This window comes from Anomaloglossus baeobatrachus, unplaced genomic scaffold (assembly GCF_048569485.1).
Source record: "Anomaloglossus baeobatrachus isolate aAnoBae1 unplaced genomic scaffold, aAnoBae1.hap1 Scaffold_60, whole genome shotgun sequence".
NCBI lineage: Eukaryota > Metazoa > Chordata > Amphibia > Anura > Aromobatidae > Anomaloglossus > Anomaloglossus baeobatrachus.
Window position 1 is genome coordinate 701,551 of NW_027444964.1, and position 9,461 is coordinate 711,011.

Below are 9,461 nucleotides of genomic sequence, written 5' to 3' on the forward strand. Positions count from 1 at the left end.
CAAGTTTGGGATTCGGACACAAGTTTATATTATCTTTGGCCCCAAACTCGAACTTTACAAAAGGTTCGGGCGAGGCTCCCATCACTAGTTGGTATCTTTCCAGGATTAATCTGGGGCATACCCATGTTACTGCTGAAAAGCTCATAACGGAGGTGGTATGTAAAACTGGGGTTCCTAAACGGATAAAAGTGCATATATTATAGGGGTGGCCATTGCAAGAAATATCCAGGTCAGGCCAGGTCAGAGGAGAAGAACTTTTTGAATCAGCCAACTAGTTTAAGGGTTTGAGTGGGTGATTTACAGGGATAATAAGAAATAACGTTTGGAACACCATTCTAAGTCTGAACTGGGTGCAAAAACTTAAAAAAACATCACTATGGGGAGATAAGGTATGCACACCAGTGACTATGTAAGGGGAATACATGAAATAGCAGAAACTGCTGTGTGAATACTGACTTGAAAAATCCAATGGCTATATGTAAGAGTGAAAATGTGAAAAATGGAATCTGCATTACTGCCATGAACATATGAATAAAAAGAAATTTAGCTACTGAATTGATCAATGCAATAGAGCCCCAACACTACGCCAAAGTATTTCTCTACGTTGGGGTCCCTAGCTTGTGTGTGTCCTTTCATGCAGTTAAAAAACTTACCGTGTATGGGAAGCTGAGACCCAGGCTATATATGCGTATGATATGGATTGGCAATAGGTGTGAGTGGAGAGGGTTCACAAACGAAAAACTACTAACAATAAGGAATAACGTTTGGAACACCATTCTAAGTCTGAACTGGGTGCAAAAACCTAAAAAAACATCACTATGGGGAGATAAGGTATGCACACCAGTGACTATGTAAGGGGAATACATGAAATAGCAGAAACTGCTGTGTGAATACTGACTTGAAAAATCCAATAGCTATATGTAAGAGTGAAAATGTGAAAAATGGAATCTGCATTACTGCCATGAACATATGAATAAAGAGAAATTTAGCTACTGAATTGATCAATGCAATAGAGCCCCAACACTACGCCAAAGTATTTCTCTACGTTGGGGTCCCTAGCTTGTGTGTGTCCTCTCATGCAGTTAAAAAACTTACCGTGTATGGGAAGCTGAGACCCAGGCTATATATGCGTATGATATGGATTGGCAATAGGTGTGAGTGGAGAGGGTTCACAAACGAAAAACTACTAACAATAAGGAATAACGTTTGGAACACCATTCTAAGTCTGAACTGGGTGCAAAAACCTAAAAAAACATCACTATGGGGAGATAAGGTATGCACACCAGTGACTATGTAAGGGGAATACATGAAATAGCAGAAACTGCTGTGTGAATACTGACTTGAAAAATCCAATAGCTATATGTAAGAGTGAAAATGTGAAAAATGGAATCTGCATTACTGCCATGAACATATGAATAAAGAGAAATTTAGCTACTGAATTGATCAATGCAATAGAGCCCCAACACTACGCCAAAGTATTTCTCTACGTTGGGGTCCCTAGCTTGTGTGTGTCCTTTCATGCAGTTAAAAAACTTACCGTGTATGGGAAGCTGAGACCCAGGCTATATATGCGTATGATATGGATTGGCAATAGGTGTGAGTGGAGAGGGTTCACAAACGAAAAACTACTAACAATAAGGAATAACGTTTGGAACACCATTCTAAGTCTGAACTGGGTGCAAAAACCTAAAAAAACATCACTATGGGGAGATAAGGTATGCACACCAGTGACTATGTAAGGGGAATACATGAAATAGCAGAAACTGCTGTGTGAATACTGACTTGAAAAATCCAATAGCTATATGTAAGAGTGAAAATGTGAAAAATGGAATCTGCATTACTGCCATGAACATATGAATAAAGAGAAATTTAGCTACTGAATTGATCAATGCAATAGAGCCCCAACACTACGCCAAAGTATTTCTCTACGTTGGGGTCCCTAGCTTGTGTGTGTCCTCTCATGCAGTTAAAAAACTTACCGTGTATGGGAAGCTGAGACCCAGGCTATATATGCGTATGATATGGATTGGCAATAGGTGTGAGTGGAGAGGGTTCACAAACGAAAAACTACTAACAATAAGGAATAACGTTTGGAACACCATTCTAAGTCTGAACTGGGTGCAAAAACCTAAAAAAACATCACTATGGGGAGATAAGGTATGCACACCAGTGACTATGTAAGGGGAATACATGAAATAGCAGAAACTACTGTGTGAATACTGACTTGAAAAATCCAATAGCTATATGTAAGAGTGAAAATGTGAAAAATGGAATCTGCATTACTGCCATGAACATATGAATAAAGAGAAATTTAGCTACTGAATTGATCAATGCAATAGAGCCCCAACACTACGCCAAAGTATTTCTCTACGTTGGGGTCCCTAGCTTGTGTGTGTCCTCTCATGCAGTTAAAAAACTTACCGTGTATGGGAAGCTGAGACCCAGGCTATATATGCGTATGATATGGATTGGCAATAGGTGTGAGTGGAGAGGGTTCACAAACGAAAAACTACTAACAATAAGGAATAACGTTTGGAACACCATTCTAAGTCTGAACTGGGTGCAAAAACCTAAAAAAACATCACTATGGGGAGATAAGGTATGCACACCAGTGACTATGTAAGGGGAATACATGAAATAGCAGAAACTGCTGTGTGAATACTGACTTGAAAAATCCAATAGCTATATGTAAGAGTGAAAATGTGAAAAATGGAATCTGCATTACTGCCATGAACATATGAATAAAGAGAAATTTAGCTACTGAATTGATCAATGCAATAGAGCCCCAACACTACGCCAAAGTATTTCTCTACGTTGGGGTCCCTAGCTTGTGTGTGTCCTCTCATGCAGTTAAAAAACTTACCGTGTATGGGAAGCTGAGACCCAGGCTATATATGCGTATGATATGGATTGGCAATAGGTGTGAGTGGAGAGGGTTCACAAACGAAAAACTACTAACAATAAGGAATAACGTTTGGAACACCATTCTAAGTCTGAACTGGGTGCAAAAACCTAAAAAAACATCACTATGGGGAGATAAGGTATGCACACCAGTGACTATGTAAGGGGAATACATGAAATAGCAGAAACTACTGTGTGAATACTGACTTGAAAAATCCAATAGCTATATGTAAGAGTGAAAATGTGAAAAATGGAATCTGCATTACTGCCATGAACATATGAATAAAGAGAAATTTAGCTACTGAATTGATCAATGCAATAGAGCCCCAACACTACGCCAAAGTATTTCTCTACGTTGGGGTCCCTAGCTTGTGTGTGTCCTCTCATGCAGTTAAAAAACTTACCGTGTATGGGAAGCTGAGACCCAGGCTATATATGCGTATGATATGGATTGGCAATAGGTGTGAGTGGAGAGGGTTCACAAACGAAAAACTACTAACAATAAGGAATAACGTTTGGAACACCATTCTAAGTCTGAACTGGGTGCAAAAGCCTACAAAAACATCACTATGGGGAGATAAGGTATGCACACCAGTGACTATGTAAGGGGAATACATGAAATAGCAGAAACTGCTGTGTGAATACTGACTTGAAAAATCCAATAGCTATATGTAAGAGTGAAAATGTGAAAAATGGAATCTGCATTACTGCCATGAACATATGAATAAAGAGAAATTTAGCTACTGAATTGATCAATGCAATAGAGCCCCAACACTACACCAAAGTATTTCTCTACGTTGGGGTCCCTAGCTTGTGTGTGTCCTCTCATGCAGTTAAAAAACTTACCGTGTATGGGAAGCTGAGACCCAGGCTATATATGCGTATGATATGGATTGGCAATAGGTGTGAGTGGAGAGGGTTCACAAACGAAAAACTACTAACAATAAGGAATAACGTTTAAAACACCATTCTAAGTCTGAACTGGGTGCAAAAACCTAAAAAAACATCACTATGGGGAGATAAGGTATGCACACCAGTGACTATGTAAGGGGAATACATGAAATAGCAGAAACTGCTGTGTGAATACTGACTTGAAAAATCCAATAGCTATATGTAAGAGTGAAAATGTGAAAAATGGAATCTGCATTACTGCCATGAACATATGAATAAAGAGAAATTTAGCTACTGAATTGATCAATGCAATAGAGCCCCAACACTACGCCAAAGTATTTCTCTACGTTGGGGTCCCTAGCTTGTGTGTGTCCTCTCATGCAGTTAAAAAACTTACCGTGTATGGGAAGCTGAGACCCAGGCTATATATGCGTATGATATGGATTGGCAATAGGTGTGAGTGGAGAGGGTTCACAAACGAAAAACTACTAACAATAAGGAATAACGTTTGGAACACCATTCTAAGTCTGAACTGGGTGCAAAAACCTAAAAAAACATCACTATGGGGAGATAAGGTATGCACACCAGTGACTATGTAAGGGGAATACATGAAATAGCAGAAACTGCTGTGTGAATACTGACTTGAAAAATCCAATAGCTTTATGTAAGAGTGAAAATGTGAAAAATGGAATCTGCATTACTGCCATGAACATATGAATAAAGAGAAATTTAGCTACTGAATTGATCAATGCAATAGAGCCCCAACACTACGCCAAAGTATTTCTCTACGTTGGGGTCCCTAGCTTGTGTGTGTCCTCTCATTTACAGGGATGACACACACCTGTTTGTAACTGGTATTGTTTATTTATTGCCAGAAAAGTGCAATCACATATGTTTCTTTCCAGACCCTAACTCCTTAGAAGGTACCGATATACTGGTCCCTGAAGATTGCTCGCTGTCCCACCTAACTGAGGGCAGAGCACCTGACTAAGATGGAGGCAGCAGATGAACCTCAGCGGAAAGTGCTTAAAGCCTGCAAACCAATGAAAGAAAGTGACTGTCATCATCTAGATGCAGCACATAAAACAAAAGGGGACCGAGCTGTGGCCATTTCCAAAAAGACTGGTGTGGCCACTATATGTATAACGCCAGTACAACAGGGGCTCTACAGGATGTCCAGCCTGCCAGACTGTCTAAAAGAGAACTTTATTTCCAAGAAAATGGGACTTTCAGTGACCTGATTGGCTCAACTGACTCATCCGGGCAACCAGCTCAAAAGAATGAGAAAACTGACTGGCGAGTGCTGTATACCTTTTGCAAAGAAATTGCTGGCAATAGTTTATGCTTATCCTCTTGTTTAAACAGTTAAGCTTGAGGCTTGACTCTGAGTTTGCCTGGCAGGCTTAGAAGCAAACATATTGGAATTTAGATTGCTGTGTTGTACACCACACTCTTTGGATGCCCCAAGAAAACCAGCTCAAAGGTAACCCTGGAAATGACTGTCTGATGGCCCAGCCCAGCTGTCCCTCCTACCTGAGAGAACACCCCCCCCCCCAGTGTTTGGAGAACGGATGGAAGACTTCATCTCTGGAAGAGGGTCCCACAGTTGCACCCTAGCAGGTTTTAAATCATGAGTGTATGTATTAGCTACAGTGAGCAACTGACTTAGTCTGGGGACGAATCATTGGATTCCCTCATTTGAGTGGCCTATCCGCGCACCTCACGGACGTACCAGCTGACATAGGGGTTCACTGGTGAGGATTGGAAACACTTGGGGTACACAATATCAAAAGGCATAGGTATATGTTTCGAAATTCAAACAAGAGGAGGGAAATGTTAAGGAAATAATCTGATCTATAAGATCAGATTGTTACCGTTATTATTATTGTTTGAATTTGTTACACCTTACATTCAAATTTATGTGAAGACCAATTTGCATGTAATGTGCCTTTAAATATAAGATGATATATTAGTAGTTTGGTACATTGAAAAATGTACCATACATTATCTCAAAAATTGGGCCCCTGATACACCTAGCATGACTTAGCATGTTCCTTACTTACATAAATTGATATTAAAAAGCCCCTAGACTGTGTAAGGACAAGATAAAGACCATAAGGAACATACACCATGCCAAGAATATTATCTTATAACAGTGAGTGATAGAAGAAGGGTCTTAATTCCGCGCCAAGGACTCAATGGATCCAGGAAGAGATTAATGCTTCTTGAAAAACATGCACAAGTCTACACGTTTCTGGAGACACAGCTCCCTTCATCAGGACTTTGGCAAGAGAACATCATTTGATGATCAGATTTGATGTTCTGTTGCCAATGTCCTGATGAAGGGAGCTGTGTCTCCAGAAACGCATAGGCTTGTGCATGTTATTAATGAAGCATTAATCTCTTCCTGGATCCATTGAGTCCTTGGCGCGGAATTAAGACCCTTCTTCTATCACTCTCTGTTATCAGCCAACTTTGGGACTGCTGCCTGGACCTGGATCTTATATATGCCTGTATAGTGGTTATGACTGGCACAACCATTATAGGTGAGTGTGTTTTTATTACATATCTTCCTCCCCTTTTTGGGGTAAGACCCTATTGCGCTTTTCTTTCCACAGTTTCTCATCTAAGAATATTATCTTAGCGTTCATTTGTATCATGTGGTCGCAGATTTATGAAATATTCCATAGAACCAATCCGTATAACAAAAACAATGGTGTAACCAATCATTATGTGAAAGCTTGAACAGTAACCAATAACGTTGGGGTGTATTCACTTTCATGTTAAAGCTTTTCAATGAATATGATCCCTGGGCATTTGCGGTCTGTCAGAGCTGACTTAATTTCTTCCCTTCGCCGGCGAGCATCCATTGGGCACATGGCTTGTGGCTTGGCTGATTGCAATAACACTATCTTTATTTGTATTATTTATAAATTTAGCCACCAGACAAGACAATCTCTGGGAACTCCTTCAAGACTGTTAGAAAACCATTTCCGGTGACTACCTCTTGAAGCTCATCAAGAGAATGCCAAGAGTGTGCATAGCAGTAATCAAAGGAAAAGGTGGCTACTTTGAAGAATCTAGAATATAAGACATATTTTCAGTTGTTTCACACTTTTTTAAGTATTTCATTCCACATGTTTTCATTCATAGTTTTGATGTCTTCAATGTGAATCTACAATTTTTAGAGTCATGAAAATAAAGAAAACTCTTTGAATGAGAAGGTGTGTCCAAACTTTTGGTCTGTACTGTATATGATTCTGGTAACAATTTTACATCTTGTGTATATGACGGAGAGGTCACTATATTGTTAAATCTCATATTTTTTTCCTGCCTTCATACTTTTTATCTGAATGAGAGCCATAAATAATAGCATCTCCCTATCCCCTGTCTGATTATGTACTTTTTAATTGTTGACATCTTCCTATTTTGGTTTTTATCACAAGTAGTGATGGATGGACCCAGACTGTAAAAGTCCGGATCCGCGTGGTTTCAAAGATACTCGGGTGGAGGGCACAGGATTTTGGGTGTTCATCCCAATCCAGTACTCGAGAAATTAAAAAAAAAAATAAAGGAAAAATAAAGAAAATAAGGATGAAGCAGGCGCTTCATACTTACCGAGGCTCTGTTGCGGCTGTACACTGCTCCCGCGGCCTCTCCTTCACTTCCTGGGCCACTCTGTAGGCTAATCCATATGCACTGCTTTCCCCGCCCACCGCCCATCCTGGTGTCTGTGATTCGTTGCAGTCAGTCGTGCTCCCCGGCCTGTGTGACTGCGTCTGACTGCAACCAATCACAGGCGCTGTTTGCGGGTCAGTATTGTGGTATAAACATAAATAAAACAATTTACATAGGGTCCCCCCATATTATGATACCCAGCACAGATAAAGCCCACAGCTACAGGCTGCAGCTCCCAGCCGTGTGCTTATCTGTGTATCAAAATATACCGCATGCAGGGTTGTAGTTTTTTTAATTATTTAAATAAATAATTTAAAAAACTGGCATGCGGTGTGGTATCCCAGAGTGGTCATCTCCTTGGGATACCAGAAATCTAGAGTATTTCGCACAAATGTAATTTTCTATGTATATTAAGTACTGTAGGATATTGTGAAAACCTGCTGACAGGCAGCACTCAGAGGGTTAAGTTTCCCCTGTGCAGTCATCCAATGACTGCAGTGGTAGGAGTCCTATGCAGGGGGGAGGAGCTAACTCCGACTACACGTGGAAGGATAGGGTCGGCTGGGAGACGGCAGTTGAGAGGAAATAGAGGGAGTTGACGTCCTCCATTTTGTGAGTAGTTTTTCTAGAGCATCAGGAGAAGAAAAGCTTCCCCTCAGAGGTCTGCCTGTCTGGTGTGGTTGAATTTACCACAGTATGTGTGGAAAACACTGACCAGCTGTCATCTGTAAATAGTTATTTATATCACCAGTAAAGAGACTGTTCATCACCGAAGCAGAGTTGTTTTATGATTAAATATTAACAACAACAATAACAACTATTACCACCATCAGACTCAACCGTGTCCCACACGAGGTTACCACAACTTTTGGCGTCACGAACAAGATGTTACCTCTGTGCCTCATATGCCCTGAAGAGAGTGGTAATATATGCTATTGATATTAAAAGAAATTGATGAGAAAATTACCTCAGGAACTGCCAGTCTTTACTGCCTTAAAGAATTTATACTGCGCCACAGCTGTTGTTGCAAGAAGAGTCTGTACACATACCAGTGGCTGCTTTACTGGGAAAAGTGACATCCTTTCTTCCTAAGCTGAAATTCCCTCCACTGTACCCCAACAAAGAGGGGAGAGGCAGGCAACAGCGAGGACGGTAAGAACTACTGCATCACACATACAGTGCTGTAAACATGTCTTCAGGAGAGGAGAGCGAAGTGACGAGCTGCAGCCCATCTATTGCATTGGCTCAAACAATGCCATTAACAATGCCTTACTACTTTGGGGCACCCTGGCTCCCCAGCTATAGTGGAGAACCCCGCACATTAACCGACTTTAAAGAGAAAATGCAGGCAATATTCAGATTGTACCCATTTAAGATCTTTAGAAATACTTTTTCTGAAGATCTCTTTATCTATTGTGAGACAGGGGATATAGCTCAGCTGGGATCTTTGCTTTGGTCCAAGCGAGTGGCTATGGAGTTACAGATGACAGCGTCAGACTGGCAGGTTCCACACAGGTACGGCCACTGCCATGTTTATTGTGTACACTTATCTCTGTGTTACACATTCAAAAACAGGAAAATAAATGTCTAAGGCCGTCTGGCCACTAACTAACAACAGAATGCTAACTACAAAATGAACCTATGTAACAAACAAAACAGTATTCTCTTAACGTCACGTCTCACTAAGCGACAACGCTAGAGACATCGCTGCTGAGTCACGGTTTTTGTGATGCAACAGCGATCTTGCTAGCAATGTCGCTGTGTGTGACATCCAGCAACATTAAGGAATAACGTTTGGAACTCCATTCTATGTCTGAACTGGGTGCAAAAAACCTAAAAAACATCACTATGGGGAGATAAGGTATGCACACCAGTGACTATGGAAGGGGAATACATGTAATAGCAGAAACTGCTGTGTGAATACTGACATGAAAAATTCAATAGCTATATGGAAGAATGAAATGTGAAAAATGGAACCTGCATTACTGCCA

At 40.7% G+C, this 9,461-nt stretch overlaps 1 long non-coding RNA gene across 1 annotated transcript; it reads left to right on the forward strand.

The window, feature by feature from the left end:
* Positions 1 to 8,105: 8,105 nt before the first annotated feature.
* On the forward strand, positions 8,106 to 8,546 carry LOC142285411 (uncharacterized). The gene is made up of 3 exons (XR_012746806.1): positions 8,106 to 8,197; positions 8,304 to 8,392; positions 8,489 to 8,546. It is a non-coding gene; the product is annotated as an uncharacterized LOC142285411 (long non-coding RNA).
* Positions 8,547 to 9,461: the final 915 nt, after the last annotated feature.